A 22,569-nucleotide genomic window follows, 5' to 3' on the forward strand; every position below is an offset into this window, starting at 1 on the left:
TACCACTACCAGCTTACCACTGACTTACCACTACCAGCTTACCACTGACTTACCACTGCCAGCTTACCACTGCCAGCTTACCACTACCAGCTTACCACTGACTTACCACTACCAGCTTACCACTGACTTACCACTACCAGCTTACCACTACCAGCTTACCACTACCAGTTTACCACTGACTTACCGCTACCAGCTTACCACTACCAGCTTACCACTGACTTACCACTACCAGCTTACCACTGACTTACCACTACCAGCTTACCACTGACTTACCACTACCAGCTTACCACTGACTTACCACTGCCAGCTTACCACTACCAGCTTACCACTGACTTACCACTACCAGCTTACCACTGACTTACCACTACCAGCTTACCACTGACTTACCACTGCCAGCTTACCACTGACTTACCACTACCAGCTTACCACTGACTTACCACTACCAGCTTACCACTGACTTACCACTGCCAGCTTACCACTGACTTACCACTACCAGCTTACCACTGACTTACCACTACCAGCTTACCACTGACTTACCACTACCAGCTTACCACTGACTTACCACTGCCAGCTTACCACTGACTTACCACTGCCAGCTTACCACTACCAGCTTACCACTGACTTACCACCACCAGCTTACCACTGACTTACCACTACCAGCTAACCACTGACTTGCCACTGCCAGCTTACCACTGCCAGCTTACCACTACCAGCTTACCACTGCCAGCTTACCACTACCAGCTTACCACTGCCAGCTTACCACTACCAGCTTACCACTGACTTACCACTGCCAGCTTACCACTACCAGCTTACCACTGCCAGCTTACCACTACCAGCTTACCACTGACTTACCACTGCCAGCTTACCACTGACTTACCACTACCAGCTTACCACTGACTTACCACTACCAGCTTACCACTGACTTACCACTACCAGCTTACCACTGCCAGCTTACCACTACCAGCTTACCACTGACTTACCACTACCAGCTTACCACTGCCAGCTTACCACTACCAGCTTACCACTGCCAGCTTACCACTACCAGCTTACCACTGACTTAGTTAATAGTACATTAAGTACCTTCAATGTATATATTTTTCAGTTCTTGGAAAATTTTATTTTCTTATAAATTAGCTGCGTATTTGACAATTTTGATTACATTATTATATTAGTAACTTCTTTAAAAAACAAATGAAGATATTTAATTACTAAGACTATATTACTGAAGTATAGTGATTGCCTTCAATGTTAATATTTAAATAAACCTGAATAATATTTTAAGCATGTCTATTTCTACACGAAATAAAGTTTGAGTGACTATGTATTAATAAATAAAAATAATTATATTGCAAATAATTTTATTGAGAATTATATTATTATTATTATATATATATCGTGCCGAATAGGTAAAACCTGCGATTTTGGCTTAAATAGCAACGCTCTTCTTGCCGAATAAGGTAAGAGAAAATTTGTGTATGCAATAACTTCGCAAAAATCATTCTCATCCTAACGAAAAAAATATATTTCATTGCGTATGTTTATTATTAAATAACTGCAAACTTATCTAAAATATATTTAGTTGGATTAGGCTAAATTAAATTGAGCTTGTTATAATAAGGTTAGGTAAGTTTTCTAAGGTTCTTATGGTAAAAAAATTATTAATTTTTACATTAGCATAAATGAAAAAAAATATAACTTCAAACGTACAAGAGAAAAATTTAGAAAGGACTTAATTTTAAATGAGTTCTTGCTAATTGATCAATTTTACTTATTCGGCACAACATATATATAATCAAGTTTCTACTAAGCTGAGAGACGTTTGAATTGAATTGTATTACGAGAGCCATTTACTGTATATACAGATGATTCAATATATAATGAAAGTAGGTTCCTAGTTAACACTAAGTGAAGGAACACTACAGAAATATCTTATTTATATCTAACACACCATTTGTGTTCACCTACTGTAATGATCAAATTTTAATCTGTCCCTTTAAATGACAGACAGCTGGGAAATTACTCTCCACTTGCTTGGATCAAACCTGATTACCTCCCTGGTCCCTACACGATGTGTGATCCCTAAGGGCTTAGCGCTGTCTCGTGAATATACTACTACTAATACTAATACTAATACTAATAATAACGATAATCAATGTAAACTCAAGAAAGTCGTAATGAACGACTGTCAGTGAATAAACAGAAGAATGGATGGGGGCTCCAACCGTGGTCCTAGCATACAACAGGTCCGAAGCTCTACCACTGTGCTAAGAAGCTTTCAAAGATAGCACTTTTGTGAGTGTGTTAGCAGCCACCAGTTGTAACTCTATTGTCCCTTCCCGCAGAACCAGAAGCTTTATAGTAGTACGTCTATCATTGCACAAGTACCTGGTTGTACCTGACTTACCTGGCTGTACCTGGTTGTACCTGACTTACCTGGCTGTACCTGGTTGTACCTGACTTACCTGGCTGTACCTGGTTGTACCTGACTTACCTGGCTGTACCTGGTTGTACCTGACTTACCTGGCTGTACCTGGTTGTACCTGACTTACCTGGCTGTACCTGGTTGTACCTGACTTACCTGGCTGTACCTGGTTGTACCTGACTGTCGTATTTATTACTGTTTTATTCTGAGTATATACAAAAAACGGAGTACCCAGTATCAAGTCGTGACGTGAAAAACATACACATAAATGGGGCCAGGAGCTGCGAATTAACCCCATCCCTGCTAACGCACCTAGACAGTTTCAATTAAGGCAGGACAAGTTTTGTTAAGAGTTATTACAATACATTACCATACATGCAGAGAAAGTGGAGAAGTGAACGTGGAAGAAAGCGCGAGAGTAAAAGAGAGTGCAAGGGAAAAAAATGAGTGGGAGAGAGTGCTAGCGAACAGCGGGGAAACGAGTGAGAGCGGAAGAAAGTGGAAGAGAGTTAAGAGTGAAAGAGAAGATCCGGGGTTAGTTAACCTCATCACAGCACAGAAAATGAGAGAGACATCTAGGTCAAGTGTTGAAGCATTTACCCTCACTAAACTCTCACCTCAGTACTAATACACCTCTTCAGCCTCAAGTCAACCACAAGGTATCTAATACCACTTAACTACAAATGTCAGACTTCATGACTGACATGTGTACACCATCATGCTTAAAACTTATCAAATTCTTTAACATATTACAGTTAATATTTCATTTCGAATGACACATATGATTTACATGAAATTAATGTGATATGTATCGAATTTGATACTTAGAAAAAGCCGTTTTCTTATAAATCTGTAAATCTGTCTAGTGGAAAAGTAGGAGGATAGGTTTAGAATCGAATCTGGTGTCCTCCACAAAGAAAAACTGTATTTCAAGGTAGTTTTCAATCTGGTATAATTATAACCTTAATTTTTAAAGGGGTTGACCGGTAAGCCAGCAGAAGGTCTCTTTCAGATGACCAAAAAACTTAATAGCGAGTCATCTTATGACTAAGACCCACGTCAGGAAACACTTGTCCTGTTTCCCGACAAACTTTACCTAACCTAACTTAATCCCAGAAGGGTGGACAGGCAGGCAAGTCTTCTCATCTTCTATAACCCTGCCTGCTCACCTAGCAGTAAATAAATACAAGTGTGCTAGCCAACTGCTATAGGTGGCACCCTGGGGAGGGGTAAAGATGTGCTTTTATTAACCTGTAAATTCAACAGTGTATAAAAGAATTAAAGAGATGCCGTTGTTTCGTCGTCATCGGAAAACGCTCGGCTTGTGTGAGAGTCGCAACAATCGAGGACACAACAAGCCTTCAAGTCGACGCCAGCCAAATCTTACAATTTGCCAGATAAATGTTTGAAGATAAATGTCACCTCGTCACCCGTGGATAGAATGAAAAAAATCTGAAGCACAGAATACACAACAACACAAACCATTTCAAGACCTGAAGTTCAAGGAGAACAACAGTGTTACTATCTCAAAAAGCAATACAACAGATGTCAAGCAATAATATTGATTTTCAAGAAGCTTGTACTTTCTAAACTAGACTTTTGCTATACAACAAATCACCCACTTAATGCTGGCAAAACTTTAGATCTGGAGAATGTACAGTGAACTTTCACTATTCACAGCTAGTCTAGCACAAAGTGACTGGAACGCCAAAAATCCCTATAATTGCACTCTCTGGAGCGTAGGCAAGAAACGACTCATAATTAGCACCAGGAAAATATTCGAGATACTGGTTACGAATCTGCATAAATAAACACGAAATTACTAACTCCTATCTTCAAATATAAGAGAAACTGACAATAAACCCTTCACTGTAAAGAGGGAACTTAATAAATTCTTTCAGTCTCAATCATCAGCGAACTACATTGGAAAAGCACACAGCCACACTCTAGTGTACCTAGAAGTAACAGACTGCAGAGGATTTGGAAGTTCACATCGAGGCTATTTACTGAGGACTATCTACTTCTATCTAGAATAAGAGCCATTGTGTTTTATCTAGGTTTGTGAGTGAAGGGGTATGATAGACTGGACTCCCTGTGGTATAGTTTGTACTACTAGTCATTGCTTATTACACTCTGGTATCTTTATACTTCTCCATAGTGAAGCAAGCACTGAGGGAGCAACATGCAAGCAGCCCCCAAGAGCAGGTGACTGCTGTATCCACCTCTGTCATTATATACTTAAGGGGATGGGGGAAGGAAACACATAGAAAGGTGACAAGAGATGACCATTCCGAAGAAAATATAAGAGAGAGAACGTAGAAACACAATGGAACATTAAACTACATGCAAAGAAACACAGGATATGAAGGACGGCCTTGTCGAGAAATGCACAGCGTAAGGAGTGGTGGCTCGATCCTCCGTTCACGTAGCTGCAGACCCACAATATATAATTGTAGTCACGTACCATCAAACTCTTAAAGAAGCTCACAAATAGACTTGAAGGCCTTAAATACAAGGATTACTATTATTATTATTATCATTAATTCTCGTTATTATCGTATTTATTGGGAAACCCTGACTCTGGTGGGTTCACAATGCCTGGGAAATGAGAGGAATTAAGGTTCGATTCAAGGAAGGGGATAATAGCTCCAAACCCTTGCATCAAGAGCCTTTCAAGGTAATTATGGTTACCCTTGCCCCTCCCCCCATCCCTCGAAGTGTTAAAAACGAAAGAACAAAAAAACTCAAATACATGAGGGGGGATATGATTATGACGTAGAAAATACTCAAATGACTAGACAGGACGGACCTGGGTACCAGAGCTTTCCAGGGGACACAGATGACAGTTACAAACACTACGCTGTTATCTAATACTTAGTTCAGTAATAGTATGGTCACTCACTGAGAGAAACAAGTTGAATATAGGTGGAGGCAAGCAGAGTACACAGTTTTAAGGCTAGGTATGATACGGCCCAGTTGACTAGAAATCAACAATAATACAGAGGTTCAAGACCAAGCAGAATAAAGCCCTAGTGGCACACAGTTTCAAGGCTAGGTATAATACGGTCCTGGTGACCAGGAATCAACAAACGACATATATTTTTTTCAAACACGTGTATTATAGGTCCCTGGTGGCTGGGCATCTTATATCGTACATTGCTTCAAGACTGAGCATGATATAAACCTGGTGGTCAAGAATCAATAAAGCCAGTCGTTACTCAGTAAGAAGCGGGTACAGGAACGACGACTCAAGCAGCAAACACAAGCTAGATAATAACTAACACACACACAAGTACAATGACGCTAGATAATAACTAACACACACACAAGTACAATGACGCTAGATAATAACTAACACACACACAAGTACAATGACACAACACACATTCTTCACACAATGAGACAAATTCTCTCAAAATGTTTACTGACGAAAATGCTTCTAATTTCACAAAGGTATTACATGACCAAATGTAAGTTTAATATATATGTCGTGCCGAATAGGTAAAAATTGGTCAATTAGCAAGAACTCATTTAAAATTAAGTCTTTCTAAAATTTTCTCTTATACGTTTAAAGATATACTTCTATATTCTGTAAAAGAATATAGAGACATGAGGAATTATAACGCAACTTAATGTAACATGTGTTTACGGTGATGTTAACAGGAAGGGAAGTAGTGATCCGGTAATAGTAATGGTGACGTACTGGTGGTGGTTGTGGTGGTGCTAGTGACTGTCACCACCACAATCACAGTGGTTGTGGTGGTGACAGTCATAATAATGGTGTTAGTAATGGTGTAGTATTAGTGGTGCTTGTGTTGGTGACAGTGCTAATGGTTGAGTTGGTGATGGTGTTGGTGGCACTGACCACCGCTGCACGTTACATAACGGCAAACAAGACCAACAGTGTTTACTCACGGTGTATGAGGATCATTGAAGCATACACTAGTGTGCTGGTAAACAATGCCCGCTGCTGCTGCACATGACGTTATAACCTAAGGTTATATAACTGAACTGCCGTGTTGATGTGTTAGTAACTCCTCGCGCCCCAGAAGAGAAGTTGTGTTGTCAGGATATAACATGATCAGGGGAACTTCCTAGTGATGTCCACCAATATTTCTAGTATGAAAGTATGAAAAAAAAAACTAAATGAACTTAGGGACGCTCCCAAATACAGTGGGTACACTCAGCTGAACATGTTTAACTGCATATATAATACTGTTATTAACAACTTAGCCAAGCGCAGACAAGTGCTACAAAAATAATTTTGACAATTCTTTCATTGTTATAATATTACTTATGTCCAAAGTTATTAAAATTCTGGTCTACATTACCTTGGCGCTGTATGACCCGGGTGGGTTTAGCGTCTACTGTGGCAAGGTGAAACTTGCTGGCAAGTGAGTGCAGAGAACCCAGAAGATATCATGGAGTATGTCATCAGTAAATGTGTGCATCTAGCAAGATAAATTAACATAGTACAAACAAACTACAGAGTAGATGATAGTACTGAAGAGTTTATCGAATCTATTCAGTTGGAGCAGTGAAAAATAGACATGCTATAGACCCAGCTTTTATCGGGACAATGTTTCGCTATTTCTGGAACAAATATTGTTCTTCATTATTGTCCGAAGTAAAAACACGTGAATGTATTGCCAAGTATAAAGATCTGTCTTTCGTACAAAATATTTAGATTTTACTTTATTTTCTCTTAAAATACAGTTTAGATAGCAATTCTGATTAGAAATTGGATCCTAGGTAAAGCAGGAACTGCAATACGACTCCACAGGAATGCTTTGTAGAGTGCAACTTGGTCAGTATACACACACACAAACCACCCTGTCAACTCCGGCAGACTCCGCTAGGTAAATACTTTTACGAGTATACGAATACAAATGTACCACTATAAAAGTGCATACGTAACACACACACACACACACTTAAACAGTTTATCAACGACAGCCAGCACGATATCACGGACGGGAACTCCTGCTTCACAAACCCACTGGAGTTCTATGACAGGGTGACGGCAGTAAGACAGAGAGAGGGGTGGGTAGACTGAATTTTCTTGGACTGTAAGAAGGCGTCTGACACAGTTCCACACAAGAGATTACTGCAAAAGCTGGAGGACCAGGCAGGGATAACAGGGAAGGGACTGCAATAGATCAGGGAATACCTGTCAGGAAGACAGTGAGTCATGGTACGTGGCGAGGTGTCAGAGGGGGCGCCTGTAACGAACGGGGTGCCACAGGGATCAATTCTAGGATCGGTGCCTGTTTCTGGTATTTATGAACGACATAACGGAAGGAATAGATACCGAAGTGTCCTTGTTTGCAGATGATGTGAAGTTGATGAGAAGAATTCGAGCGGACGAGGACCAGGCAGAACTACAGAGGGATCTGGATAGGCTGCAGGACTGGTCTAGCAACTGGCTCCAGGAGTTCAACCCCACCAAGTGCAAAGTCATGAAAATTGGGGAAGGACGAAGAAGACCAAAGACGGAGTACAGTCTAGGGGGATAGAACCTACAAACCTCACTCAAGAAAAAGGATCTTGGGGTGAGTATAACACCGGGAACATCTGAGGAGCACATCATCCAAATAACTGCTGCAGCATACGGGTGCCTGGCAAACCCAAGAACAGCATTCCGACATCTAAATAAGGAGTCATTCAGGACCCTGTACACTGTGTACGTTAGGCCCATATTGGAGTATGTAGCGTCAGATTGGACACCTCACCTAGAGAAAGTGCAAAGGTTTGCAACAAGACTAGTCCCGGAACTAAGGGGTATGTCCTATGAGGAGAGGGAAATCGACTTGACGACACTGGAAGACAGGAGAGATAGGGATGATACGATAAAAACATATAAAATACTGAGAGGAATCGACAAGGTGGATAGAGACAGGATGTTCCAGAGATGGGACACAGCAACAAGGGGTCACAGTTGGAAGTTGAAGACTCAGATGAACCACGGGGATGTAAGGAAGCATTTCTTCAGTCACAGATTTGTCAGGAAGTGGAATAGCCTGGATAATGATGTAGCAGATACAGGATGCATACATAGTTTTAAGAAGAGGTATGACAAAGCTCACTGAGCGGGATGAGTGACCGAGTAGCGGCCAGTGAAAAGGTGGGGCCAGGAGCTATGATTCGACCCTTGCAACCACAAATAAGTGAGTACAAATAGGTGAGTATATATACATTATATATATATACATACATACATTATATATATATGTGTGTGTGTGTCATGTGGGTTTTCGATAACGTGGATGGGGTAAGAATACTCACGTAGGCTGGTAGTACGTATAATATATAACGGGAAGTATGGAAAGCGCCAACAGCCGACCTGCCTCTCTCTGCTCCCTATCTTGACTGACCCATGAGTGCCTACGGGTGAGGGTGTTTGAAATCCTGCTATGGTCAGCAGCAATATGAATACAGTCAATGATTCACACAGACGGTTGGTAGTGAGTCATCTACTGGTACACTGGTTACTGGTAACTGGTTACTAGGAACTGGTACTACTACTGAGAGCTCGGCGACGCTAACGTATGTCGTCCCGACATACAACTAATACAAACTAGAGATGGCAGGAGACAGGCTGGATGGTAGGCTGAGGCAGGCTTCACTTCCACAGTCTGGCTTGGCTGGCTTAATTGCAAAATCCGGGTCAACCCCTCGGAGATTGAAGCAATTAGCACACGAACTAAGCCAGGAAGCTTGAAAAACGGCTGCAACAGGCTTGCAGGCTGGAGCTGGAGGTGGCTGAGACGGTTCACCTCTGACCTGCTGGCAACCCACAGTCTTCTAACATCTGAAATACCCTTAAATCCACGCCCACACCGGTGCCACCATTTGTCATGTGGGTTTTCGATAACGTGGATGGGGTAAGAATACTCACGTAGGCTGGTAGTACGTATAATATATGACAGGAAGTATGGAAAGCGCCAACAGCCGACCTGCCTCTCTCTGCTCCCTATCTTGACTGACCCATGAGTGCCTACGGGTGAGGGTGTTTGAAATCCTGCTATGGTCAGCAGCAATATGAATACAGTCAATGATTCACACAGACGGTTGGTAGTGAGTCATCTACTGGTACACTGGTTACTGGTAACTGGTTACTAGGAACTGATACTACTACTGAGATATATATATATATACACAACACACACATACACATTAGAAATATGCTATGCTGGCAAACTATAAAATAGTTTGCAAATGTATGGATGGAGAAATGCTAATAATGAGCTGTTTACAACATACATCAGAACAAAGTTGGAATAAGCAACTCTGGTATGCAATGACTACCAGAACTTAACAAACACACGAGTTGTGATGAAAGACAGAAAACATAATAAAGATGGTTACGCTGGTAGACAGGAGGAAAAAAAAAGATAACCACATACAAGGTCATACGATAACCACATACAAGGTCATACGATAACCACATACAAGGTCATACGATAACCACATACAAGGTCATACGATAACCACATACAAGGTCATACGATAACCACATACAAGGTCATAAAATGACATGAAAAAATAAAGACAACACCTGCAACAGGAATAACAAGTGGCTACAGTTATAAATTGATGATAATGTTGAAACGAAGAAATATTTGATATATTTTTATCGCAGCGTCGTTCATCAATGGAATGAATAAAACGATGAGGTAGTAAATGCCTTAACTATTGGAAATTTTATAAAACTGTTGTATATGATAAACAACGTATTGAAGATGGGAAAAATTAATATAGCTCTGCTCCTGTAACTACAAATAACTAATTACAAAGATAATTACATACATGCAGACATATCTACAGTACATACATAACCCATTGTATGGGAGGGGCTTGAACTCGCGGCAAGTGAGTCGTAAAACTCCAGGCCAGTGAGTAAGCCCAAAAAAAACTTGCATTTGTGGTCACAGTATATAAACATACCTAGCTGGATGAATCTTTTTGTAGCGGGCTGGCCCAGTGGCTTACGCACTGGCCTGGAGTTTTACGGCTCACTTGCCGCGGGTTCAAGCCCCACCCGTTCCGTGGTTTATTTGCAATCGTGTCATTACGATTTCTTGAGTCTGTACATGCATACATACACATATATATCCCTCAACACAAGTACATAAACATATGTTCAACATTCAGGGTGTAGTCTGCCGCCCATCAGAGGATGGCAAGAAGGGCTGAAGAATGGGAGGAGACAGAGAGTGGAGAGTGAAGGGTGTGAAGAAGAGTAGAGTGAGTAAGGGGGAGTAGCGAAGAGTAGAGTGAGAGGGTGTGGAGGAAGAGTAGAGTGAGCGAGACGGGGAGGAAGGTTAGGCTAGGTTAGGTAAGGTTCGTCAGGAAACAGGACAAAGAAGGAAGAACGCATGGGGGTTGGGAAGGGTGAGAGTTATTGGGGTGGGGTAGGATATGAGGGGTGAGAAGTTATAGAGGTGGGGGAAGGGTCCATCGCCTGAGTCGGAACCAAACACCAATTGAACAACTAAGTAAACAAGACCACCAATGTTTATGTAAGCAAATGGCCTGACTGGCCGCGGCCCTCCACCACCACCACGATACTGCACCACCACCACCAACATACTGTACCACCACCATGCTGTATCACCATACTCTACCACTACGCTGTATCACCTCCATCATTACTACGGTGCACGTTACCAAAATTCTCGAGATGGTAATTCTCAAGTGATAGTAACTCCAGCTCTGCTGGAAAGAAACCTTTGAAGCTGCCATAGCCGATGAACCTTTAAAAGAATACCTGACAATATCCTCATTGCCCTACTAAAGCCTGCCAGCTCAAACTGACACATTTCAACACTTGTGTGACTCATCCTGTGTGATGGAATATGAGAGGAAAAACATAGCTTGTGTTCCCACTTTGTAACTACTACAGTAGTGCATCAGCACACTGTTTATGTATCAAATTTTACTAAATAGAAAACAATACCTCCCATCCTCTCCGACAATACCATCCCTGATTTTCCCCTCCCTCCCATCCCTGATTTTAAGAACATAAGAAAGAATGAAGACTGCAGCAGGCCTACTGGGCCATGCGAGGCAGGTCCAAGTCGCCTACCCGCTTTGTGCCACTGACTCAACCTAGTCAAGTCCAGGTCACATCCACTTAAGGAAGGAGCACGGCATCAGACCTACAAGCACAAGCTAGTCAGGTTCAACTCACACCCACCAACACCCACTCACGTGTTTATCTAACCTATTTTTAAAACTACACAACGTTTTAGCTTATAAGACGCTGCTCGAGAGTTTTTCCCACTCATCCACAACTCTATTACCATACCAGCGCTTTCCTATATCCTTCCTGAATCTGAATTTTTCCAACATGAAATCACTGCTGTGGATCCTGCCTTACCTGGAGGTTACCTGGAGATTATTCCGGGGATCAACGCCCCCGCGACCCGGTCCACGACCAGGCCTCCCGATGGATCAGGGCCTGATCAACTAGGCTGTTACTGCTGGCCGCACGCAGTCCAACGTACGAGCCACAGCCCGGCTGATCCGGCACTGACTTTAGGTATCTGTCCAGCTCTCTCTTGAAGGCAGCCAGGGGTTTATTGGTAATTCCCCTAATGCTTGATGGGAGGCTGTTGAACAGTTTTGGGCCCCGGACACTTATGGTGTTTTCTCTTAGTGTACCAATGGCGCCCCTACTTTTTATTGGCGGCATTTTGCATCGCCTGCCCAGTCTTTTACTTTCGTAGGGAGTGATTTCTGTGTGCAGATTTGGGACCATTCCTTCCAAGATTTTCCAAGTGTAGATTATGATATATCTCTCCCTCCTGCGTTCCAACGAGTACAAGTCAAGTGCTTCCAAGCGTTCCCAGTAGTTAAGGTGCTTGACAGAACTTATACGTGCTAGCTAGATATTTTTAGCACGTTATTTACATCCCCTTTATTTATTCCTGTTTTCCATTTATACGCCTCGATCACATCCCCCTTAATTCTACGTCTTTCTAGAGAGTGCAGATTCAGGGCCCTCAGTCTATCCTCATAGGAAAGATTTCTGATACACGGAGTCAACTTTGTCATCCTCCTCTGTATGTTTTCCAGTGCATTTATATCCATTCTGTAATACGGTGACCAGAACTGTGCAGCATAATCTAAATGACATTCCTGATCTTCCCTTTCTGCCATCCCTGATCTTCCCCCTTCCTATCATCCCTGATCTTCTCCCTTCCTGCCAACCCCGATCTTCCCCATCCCTGATCTTCTCCCTTCCCCCATACCTGATCTTCCTCCTACCTCCCATCTCTTATCTTCCTCCTCCCTCCCATCCCTGATCTTCCTCCTCCTTCCCATCCCTGATATTCCTCCTCCCTCCCATCCCTGATATTCCTCCTACCTCCCATCCCTGATCTTCTTCCTACCTCCCATACCTGATCTTCCTCCTCCTTCCCATCCCTGATATTCCCCCTCCTTCCCATCCCTATCCTTCCCCCTCTCTCCCATCCCTTATCAAGGGGATAGATGGTGTTAAACAAGGAAATATACTTATCCCTAGGTCACTATCTCCACCCTGAGGATGTCCAGTGAGTGTCAGGGAGCCCACATGCCCACACAAAGACGTAGGTGTGCCCAGGGAGATATCTATATGCATGTCCGTATACCCATGGCTACGTGTGTACAAGCTGTCGTATGCTCACACACACGTATGTGTACGTGTGCAACTAATCCTACCTGAATGCACAACACACTTCTACGCCTCGTAGAGAGACAGTGTGTACTCACCTAGTTGTGGTTGCGGGGGTCGTGTGTGTGTGTGTGTGTGTGTGTGTGTGTGTGTGTGCGTGTGAGAGAGAGAGAGAGAGAGAGAGAGAGAGAGAGAGAGAGAGAGAGAGAGAGAGAGAGAGAGAGAGAGAGAGAGAGAGAGAGAGAGAGAGAGAGAGAGAGACAGAGAGAGAGAGAGAGAGAAAGAGAGGTGGTGGTGGTGTCAGGGGGTGAGAAGAAGTTTTTGGTGTAAACAACGGCGTTAAGGAATTCGTAAAATTGATGATAGTTTTGTTGTAAAAATCATCGTTTCTTCCCCCCGTTTACCCTCCCTCCCTCAATTACTTTTCATCTCCTGCTCCCTCCCTCCCTCCCAAACACCATGACGAGCTCTACATCAATCAACCCTCCCTCGCATCTTCCTCTATTCTCCCCTACCTCTATTACCTTAATAAAAACTCCCTGTTCTTCAGTTATCTCCCTCCCCTCCCCATCAAGGACGAGTCACCCACCCATAACTCCGCTCCACCTTGCCTCCTCACCCTTATTTCCTCCCCCCACCTTCCCCTGGAAGCATCCTCGTGGATCGGTCCACCTTCGGGTTATACACAGTCCATTCCTGGGGTCACCGATCCCAGAACAGTCCTGAATAACCGGGCTGTTGGTGCTGGCCGCACGCACACCGACGTATGCATCACAGCTCGGCTGATCAGGAAGTGACTTCAGGAGCTTACCAAATTCCATCTTGAACACAAGTCAGCAAATCATTATGTATATATATATATATATATATATATATATATATATATATATATATATATATATATATATATATATATATATATATATATATATATATATATATATTTACATATTCAGGGTAACCTGAAAAAGAAGAAAAACTATTTTCTTCTTTTTACGTTTTAGTCGCTGGTTACTTTTCCGATTTTCTATAACAGAGCTCTTGAAAAAGAATTGGATTCAACGTAAAAAGTGCCTTGAGCTGGTTTTCCATCCCCCCCCCCCCCGGTGGTTGATTTGCATTTGAAATCGCTCATTTGATATACAACTTGATCAAAAGCTAACTGTTTCCCTGTCATATTCCATGACACAGTACGGGTTGTATACACGAGGTCGTGTGTCAAGCTGGGCTGGCAGACTTCAATATGCTCATGAGGATATCGTCAAACATTCCACCATGGGGGTCATACCTGAGACATACCTGTAACCTGTTTCACGAGTTCCACTCCTCGCTGGCCTGCCTGAAGCCAGGCTTTCCTGCTGGCCGCTCGGCCAACCGGGCCGTTGCTGCTAGTGGCAGCAACAGTATGAGTGTAACGAAGAAGTAATATATTAGAAGTAGGTAAGGAAAGAGGGAAAAGAAGAAATTATGTGAAGAGAGGAGAAAAAGTGGGAGAAGAAAATAAGTGAGGAGTGGAATCAATTTTAATTAGGTATTGTGTACATAGCATATATTTTTTTAAAGTGGTGCCGAGGACACACAGGTGTTGTGGGTACATAAAGAACAAACTATGCAGATTTACCCTAAGATAAGCCATTAAAGTCAAACAATATGACTTACTGCCACTGGTGTCCCTGGAGAAAATAAGATGAAGAGAAACATTAAAGGAGAGGATAGAGGTAGATGGAAAGAGACAATGATGAGACAGTGAGAGGATGAAAGAAGAGGGGAGAGGAGTAGGAGAAGAGCAAGGGAAGCAAAGATCAGAGTAGAAGAGGGTGAGAAGTGAGACACACCTGCACACCTGCAGTCATTACAAAGTTACCCCAGTGGCGGTGACTTCATCTTGCACGCTTGTTGAAGTCATCTTTGTGATGCATCCTTCACGCCTCCACTCACGGGAGGGGAGGGGAAATGAAAAGCCAGGACAGCTAGAGGGAGGAAGAGAAGGAGGAGAAAGGTAGAGGGAGAAATAGGGAAGCGAGGGGAAAAAAGGTAAAGAATGTTAGAGGAAAGAGAGAAGAAAACAGAGGAAACACTTATAAAAGGTTTATATACCACTTTACACCTGACAATTATTTCTCCTTGATTCTTATCTAATCCTAAACTAATTCATTGAATGTCCTAACTTCTGACGTAAGTTACGTACTGAAAGGCATCAAGCTATTTCCTCTTGAGTTTTCTGTGTACAAACACACACACACACACACATCTGCAACCACGTGTAGATGAATACACACACTTTAATATATATATATATATATACAGGCAAATTTTATGTAACGCCAGAGAAAGAAAAAAGAAGCAGTGGAAGAAGGATGAGACTGTACTATATGCTAATGGCCACGTTTATCAAGACTTCCATCGCTGATAAACACCTCAAGGACCAGATGGCGTAGCACGCACAAAAAAAGAAACAAAAACAGCCGGACAAGGCTATCCACAGGTAAGAGAGGAAAGACTAAATGTATCTTTTTACCTTACATTTATCAACCTAAACAGTACACCATACCTACTTCTCCATGAGTAAATTTGAGAATATGAGAGAGAGACTACATGCCCAAAATAATAAGCAAATATTGCATTACAAGGTGAATACGAGGTCCAGTCTTGCTGGTTCATCCTCCCTCTCTCTCTGGTTGTGTCCCTAACATGTTGGTGCATGAAGATTTCTAGTACCGCCTCTAGCATCGTAGCCCTCCATGTTTCTGGTCCTCATGTGGCTCCAGGTTTTTCCAGTGAACCTCCTTGTTAACTACTCAAAGCAGATAGCTGAATTCTTTGAGAAACGAAAAGTGATGTACACACAGCGTTGTTAGTGTCAAATGAAGTAGCAAATAACAGCTGAAGTACAGCGGAGGATAGAGACACAAGATAAAATATACGTGGAAATTACTAGTCCCAAATCTCTGCACACTGCCTTAACAATATACTGGAGGGAGAGATATGGGAGAAAATGTGCAACCCAGATAAAATCAGAGGAGCCATGGGTACAATACGAGAACATCCGTGGTCCCAGACTATTCACCACTCAAAGAGAAAATATCAGAAACATTACCGGAACAAATTTCGAAGACTTCAGGAGGAAGCTTGAGAAAACTCAATAAATGTATCAATGTTGACTCCTGCAACAGCAATATAATAATGACTGGAAAAGGTAAAACAATAGTGACTGACAACAGTAATACAATAGTAATTGACAATAGTAATACAACAGTGTATGACAACAGTATTACAACAGTGACCAAAAACAGTAATACAACAGTGATTGACAACAGTAATACAACAGTGACCGACAATAGTAAAACAATAGTGAAAGACAACAGTAATACAACAGTGACCGATAACAGTAATACAAAATGACTGACAACAGTAGTACAGGTGAAAGACAACAGTAATACAACAGTGACTGACAACAGTAATACAACAGTGACTGACAACAGTAATACAACAGTGACTGACAACAGTAATACAACAGTGACTGATAACAATAATACAAGTGACTGACAACAGTAATACAACGACTGACAACAGTAATACAGTAGTGTGACAACAGTAATACAGTAGTGTGACAACAGTAGTAACCTCTGGATTCTCTTGCTTAACACCCACATCTACGTATCTTTCTTCTATTATATCGTTCTATTTCTATTCCCTTTCCTTCAGTCCATTTCATTACTTTTCCTGCTCACTCCCTCCTCTTCTTTCCAATCGCAAGCCTGTTTCTCTTTCGATCCCTTACATACCCATCCTCATCTCTCTTTTTTTCTCCTCTCCCCTTGTCGCTCTTCTGCTGCCCTCTACTCCCCTCGTGTCTCCTCCACCCTCACTTCCCTATCCTCTGCTTCCCTCTTGTCCCCTCCCACACCATCTGCCTCACCCCTCGATCCCATACATAAACAAACACCAGAAATAAGACGCCAGTTACATAAACGAACGACCCTTAGTAACTGGAAACTTGAGTAACGAGGGGAAATGGGAGAGAGGGGAAGGGAAAGAGAAGTAGCAGTAAAATTAAAAGACGTACACATACACATGCACACAAGTGCTCATGGTGTAGTGGTTATCACATCTGTCTAACACACAGAAGGTCCCAGGTTCGAGCCCTGGTGAGCACAGTGTTTTTCCTAGCAGCGACCAGCGAAGACGCTGGGCCAGGAGCTGTGAATCGATCCCTACAGCCATAAATAGGCGAGTACACACACACACACACAAATCTTCGTCCTAGATAATTCATACAATTCGGCAGCCACAACACGTCCTGGGAGACTGTGTAAAATAGTGATAATAAATTCAATGAGTATTTTCTTGTGGGGAGGGAAAGACGGGGGTGAGGTGGAGGGAGTCCGAAGGAAAGATTTTTGTTTCCTGTGGGAGACTATTTGTTATTGCAGAAGGCTGGGTAGGTGAGAAGTGAGGTGCTACTCTACATCCTTCAAGGGGAGGCGGGTGCCTTCATTCTGGTGACGGGCTCTTGATCCCAGGAGTGAAAGCTACCCTTTTGGTCATATTAAAACTCATTACCTACCACTCCGAAGCACTGTATGACCCCTGTGGGTTTAGCGCCTCCCTATAATTATTAAAATAATTCTACTCTATATTTCTTTTTATAGAGAGAACTTTATTTTACATAACGGGAACTTTATTTTACACAGTGAGCACAAAACCAAGGTATGTTTCCCTGTCGCAGTCCATCACACAGAATAGGTTTCGTACAGCAGGTAATGAGATGTGTCAGTCTGAGCTGGAAGACTTCACTAGGGCGATGAGGATATTGTCAAGACTTTCACTGTGGGTTCAGTGGCTAGGGAAGGTGTTTTGTTGGTGTGGAGGAACGGGGAAAAGAGGCAAGAGAGAGATGAAACAAGAAGCATACCTCCACACATACCTCTGGGCAGTAAAAGAAAAAATTGCATATGGCGTCCAAGGCAAGAACCAGAGCTGCTTGTCAGAAATGAAACTAAAGAAAACGAGAGATGAGAAACCAGAGCATTGATGTATAGAGAAGCTGATTATAAAGGCATCAAAGATTTTCTGACGTTAAATTTAGAAGACAGTCAGCAACAGTGATTAGAAAATTAATTCAGCCGGACGTGCAAAAAAGCGAATGTAAATAAGTAACCAACCCGCAAAGAAATAATTAAAAGCTACTGGGAAGTGCGTGAAAAAAAAAGTGGAGAACTGTTACAAAATGCGACATCTATTAAGTGAAGATACTATCTCCAGAGAATACTAGGTCGACTTACTGATCTTCCTCTAGCATCTGGTTTTGTAACAGTTTGTCAGATTGCATTCTAGTCCAGTTATCCTGTAAAATTATGTGGCTTCTCAATAGCGCTTTGGGATTACAACTAGATGAATACAAACCAACTAAATAAAAGTTGAGATCTTTATTAACAAAGGTGTTTAGGTGGTAATCTTTACAGTAGATAGAAATTGAATAATAAAGGAGATAAACACTTACACAAATCTTGTAGCATATCTTATTACATTTTGGAATACTTCTTATTCTTAATCTGCAGATATAAGTATATGAAGAAATGGGAACATTAATATAATGTACACTTAAATACTCTTAATATGTACCAGCAGGTACATTGCCATGAAATTTAATCATTAATAAGTAATTGTGTGTGTGTGTGTGTGTGTGTGTACTCACCTAATTCTGGTTGCAGTGATCGAGACTCAGCTTCTGGCCCCGCCGTTTCACTCACCGCTACTGGGTCCTCCCTCTCCCTGCTCCATGAGCTTTATCATACCTCGTATTAAAACTATGTATGGTTCCTGCCTTCACTACATCGCTTGCCAGACTATTCCACTTCCTAACAACTCTGTGCCCGAAGAAATACTTCCTAACATCCCTTTGACTCATCTGAGTCTTCAGCTTCCAATTGTGACCCCTTGTTTCTGTGTCCCATCTCTGGAACATCCTGTCTTTGTCCACCCTGTCTATTCCACGCAGTGGAACACGGTGTGTGTGTGTGTGTGTGTGTGTGTGTGTGTTCAGTAATGCTCGGTAAGTGCTCAGTAACACCTGACTAGACATAGAATATGACTGACAACACTAAGTCCCTAAATAAACTAACTTCTCAACCTGAACAATATGACGACACATTCGCCAAACAGCAGCAATGTTCAAAGCAGCAGTGAACAGCACAGCATCAGGCAGGAAAACAAGGAGACAAAAACTACCCTAAACTGGGTGACCATCAGCAAATCCTCATGAAGGCACAAAACTCCCTTATTAATGAAACTGAGTTCAGCAATTCCAAATTCTTGACCACGACTGTGCGCTGATGCCAAAACCATGTAGGTCGAGAGTTGAACTGGGGAACAGAGATATAGTCTCTCACGACACAACCTATGAAAACGTCAAATATCACTAAGCCTAAATAATGCTTTGTGAACAGAGTTACACAGAGTTTGAAAAATATGCCCGGCTCACCGAAGGAGACATCCTCAACCAAAAACATGAGCTGACAGAGCAGAGAGAGGAGATATTTCCTCAACGAGGAGAAGTGAGAGGGAGAAGCAGGCCTGTAGATCTCACATCAAGTTACTGATACCAGCTCGAGACTAGCACGAACTGCTTCACAAGCGGGCAGGTTGTTTGCAAATGCTGGCAGCCAATCAAACCTTTCTAACAGGGAGCACAATGAGAGGTGGAGTTGTTACATCCTACCTACGTACATAAGCTAATAATATAAAGCATGAAATTTTCATTTTAGCTATTAATGAAAAAAATCAGCAATATAAAATTACATGAAAAGAAAATATATAATTTTTTTTTACTGCGTCCTTTCTCTTATGTCACAATAAGAACAAACTCAATGACAGAGAACAGGATCCTTTGGGATGATGCCAAAATAATGAGAATAGAAAATACTGCAGGAAACCTGAAAAATAATTTAAATTGAACACCGCGGCTAAGGCAAATACAGAGCCAAAATTGCATCAGTTACACCAGGTGACAGTAATGAAATAAAAAGAAGGGTAGGGAGGCACATTGGTGGGGAAATGAGATGGATTTATGCAATGAGCCCAATAATAAACTGTAGTATTTACAAATGAGCAAGGCCCAGTAGTAGAGTAAGACTGGAGGACAAATAAAGTGAAAGTATTAAACACAGAAACTACTAATCGGTAAACACAAAGCCTCCTGGTGAAACTAGACACATCAGAGATAGTAGACCCAGACAGAATATTACCAGCAGTTTTAAGAGATGGAGACAAGTACTATGCATGTTAACTCACTCAGATCTTTACATATAAAGTTGTGTGTGAAACACCACACGTCTGGAGGGTAACACATAAATATCAATGTAGTGCTGCTAGCACCAACAGCCCGAATGATCAAGCCATCAACCAGAAAACCTGCTCTGGGACCAGGCAGCAGGGGCGATGATCCCTGGAATCGACCAGAGGTATAAATAGGTAAAAAGCCCTGAACTATAAACCAGTATCCCTAATGAGTATAACATATAAATTGATAGACAACATAAGAAAAAGGCGCCGTTGTACATTTAGAAACAACAAATTTTCTCACGTAGCAACAACATTGATTTATAAATTTAAAGCTGTACTTTTCAAACCATAGAGACGTATGATACATTAAATTGTACGAAAGATTTTGATACGGTGCCTCTGAGAAGACTACTTCAAGAAGAGATGCAAGACCGGATAATATAAATGTTATTTACACAGTCACTAGTGGAGTCCCCGCAAGCGTGAGTACTGGGCCCCATGTTGTTTCAAGTGCACATTACCGACGTGATAATAACAATAAGCTGCCATAAAATGAGGACTAACTTCAGACTTGTTAATGGAATTGAACCCCAAAACATTCAAAGTTACGAAGCTACGATACAGAGCACCACCTAGGGGAAAATAAACTTCAAGATAAAGTTAAAGAAAATGGCTGTAGACTATCCATTACTCCTCACGTGTACCCTGAAGTGTACATAAGGAGACTAGAATCGGCAGCGCAGGCTTATCTTGCAAACATAAGACTGAAAGACATTCAGCAACGTCAACACAAACATCTTCAGAACAGAGCCGTACCAGATTCTGCTCCGTCGTCAACTTACTGAATTCTTGCAGTCGTCCCTCACCTTGTTCTGAAGGTTTCTTAATAACTTCGAGGTTTCCTAGAGAAAAGGACTCCCTCTTCTTCACTTTCTACAGTGAAATCCAGGAAGGTGCAAATCCAGTGATGCATAAGGCCGGGTAACACACGGTACTTTTGTTTGTCTCAAAGACTTTTTCACATTTATCCGTATATATACTCTCTCTCTCTCTCTCTCTCTCTCTCTCTCTCTCTCTCTCTCTCTCTCTCTCTCTCTCTCTCACGTACTTTACTACCGTTCTGCCTCAGTGCTTCAACAGAATGAAGAGCTAGATTAAAAATATGACAGTAAAATATACCAGTTGACCGGATGTAAGACAGAAACATCATCATTAAAGTCAGCGTGAGAACACTGGTGATAAGAGAGAACGTACCATGGGAGCACGAGTACCAGAAGACATGTCGATGTGCACTGAGGTTATCTGCTGAGAAAACAAAGCTCTTGTCTCAGTTACTGCTGCAGCTCCTGTATGACCTGCTGAGAGTAAAGCCGATGGCTCTCTCCTCCCTCCAGTTCATGATAATGCGAATAAAAAATACTCTATTTGCTAAAAACCACTTGCTCATGGATGCATATATATATATATATATATATATATATATATATATATATATATATATATATATATATATATATATATATATATATATATACCATATTATGTAATAATATATTCCTATTGGTAAAAAAAATATATACTAAAAATCCAAATATTCTTCCTTGAAGCCTTTTTATCCACTTCTCCGAGGCTATGGGTCCCACAATTTACACCAGAGGTGGACCCCTTTTATATATATATAATATATATATATAATATATATATATAATATATATATAATATATATATATATATATATATATATATATATATATATGTCGTGCCGAATAGGCAGAACTTGCGATCTTGGCTTAAATAGCAACGCTCATCTTGCCATATACGACAAGCTAAAATTTGTGTATGCAATAATTTCGCCAAAAATCATTCTGGACCTAACGAAAAAAATATATTTCACTGTGTTTGTTTAGTATTAAATTATTGTAAACAAATCTAAAATATATTTAGTTGAGTTAGGCTAAAATAAATTGTTCTTGTTTTAATAAGGTTAGGTAAGTTTTCTAAGTTCCTTTTGGTGCAAAATTAATTTTTTTTACATTAATATTAATCAAAAAAATATATCTATAAACTTATAAGAGAAAATTTTAGAAAAGACTTAATTTTAAATGAGTTCTTGCTAATTGACCAGTTTTACATATTTGGCACGACACACACACACACACACACACACACACACACACATATATATATACACACACACACACAC

At 41.4% G+C, this 22,569-nt stretch overlaps 1 protein-coding gene and 1 non-coding gene across 3 annotated transcripts in view; one reads left to right on the forward strand and one right to left on the reverse strand.

Annotated features, from left to right (window-relative positions):
• Positions 1-22,569, reverse strand: part of LOC128691137 (ras GTPase-activating protein raskol) — a 791,339-nt gene that overhangs the window by 621,159 nt on the left and 147,611 nt on the right. The gene's annotated exons all lie outside the window — the stretch shown is intronic.
• Positions 17,167-17,239, forward strand: TRNAV-AAC (transfer RNA valine (anticodon AAC)). The gene has a single exon. It is a non-coding gene; the product is annotated as a tRNA-Val (tRNA).

The sequence above is a fragment of the Cherax quadricarinatus genome, chromosome 27 (genome assembly GCF_038502225.1).
Source record: "Cherax quadricarinatus isolate ZL_2023a chromosome 27, ASM3850222v1, whole genome shotgun sequence".
Taxonomy (NCBI): Eukaryota; Metazoa; Arthropoda; class Malacostraca; order Decapoda; family Parastacidae; genus Cherax; species Cherax quadricarinatus.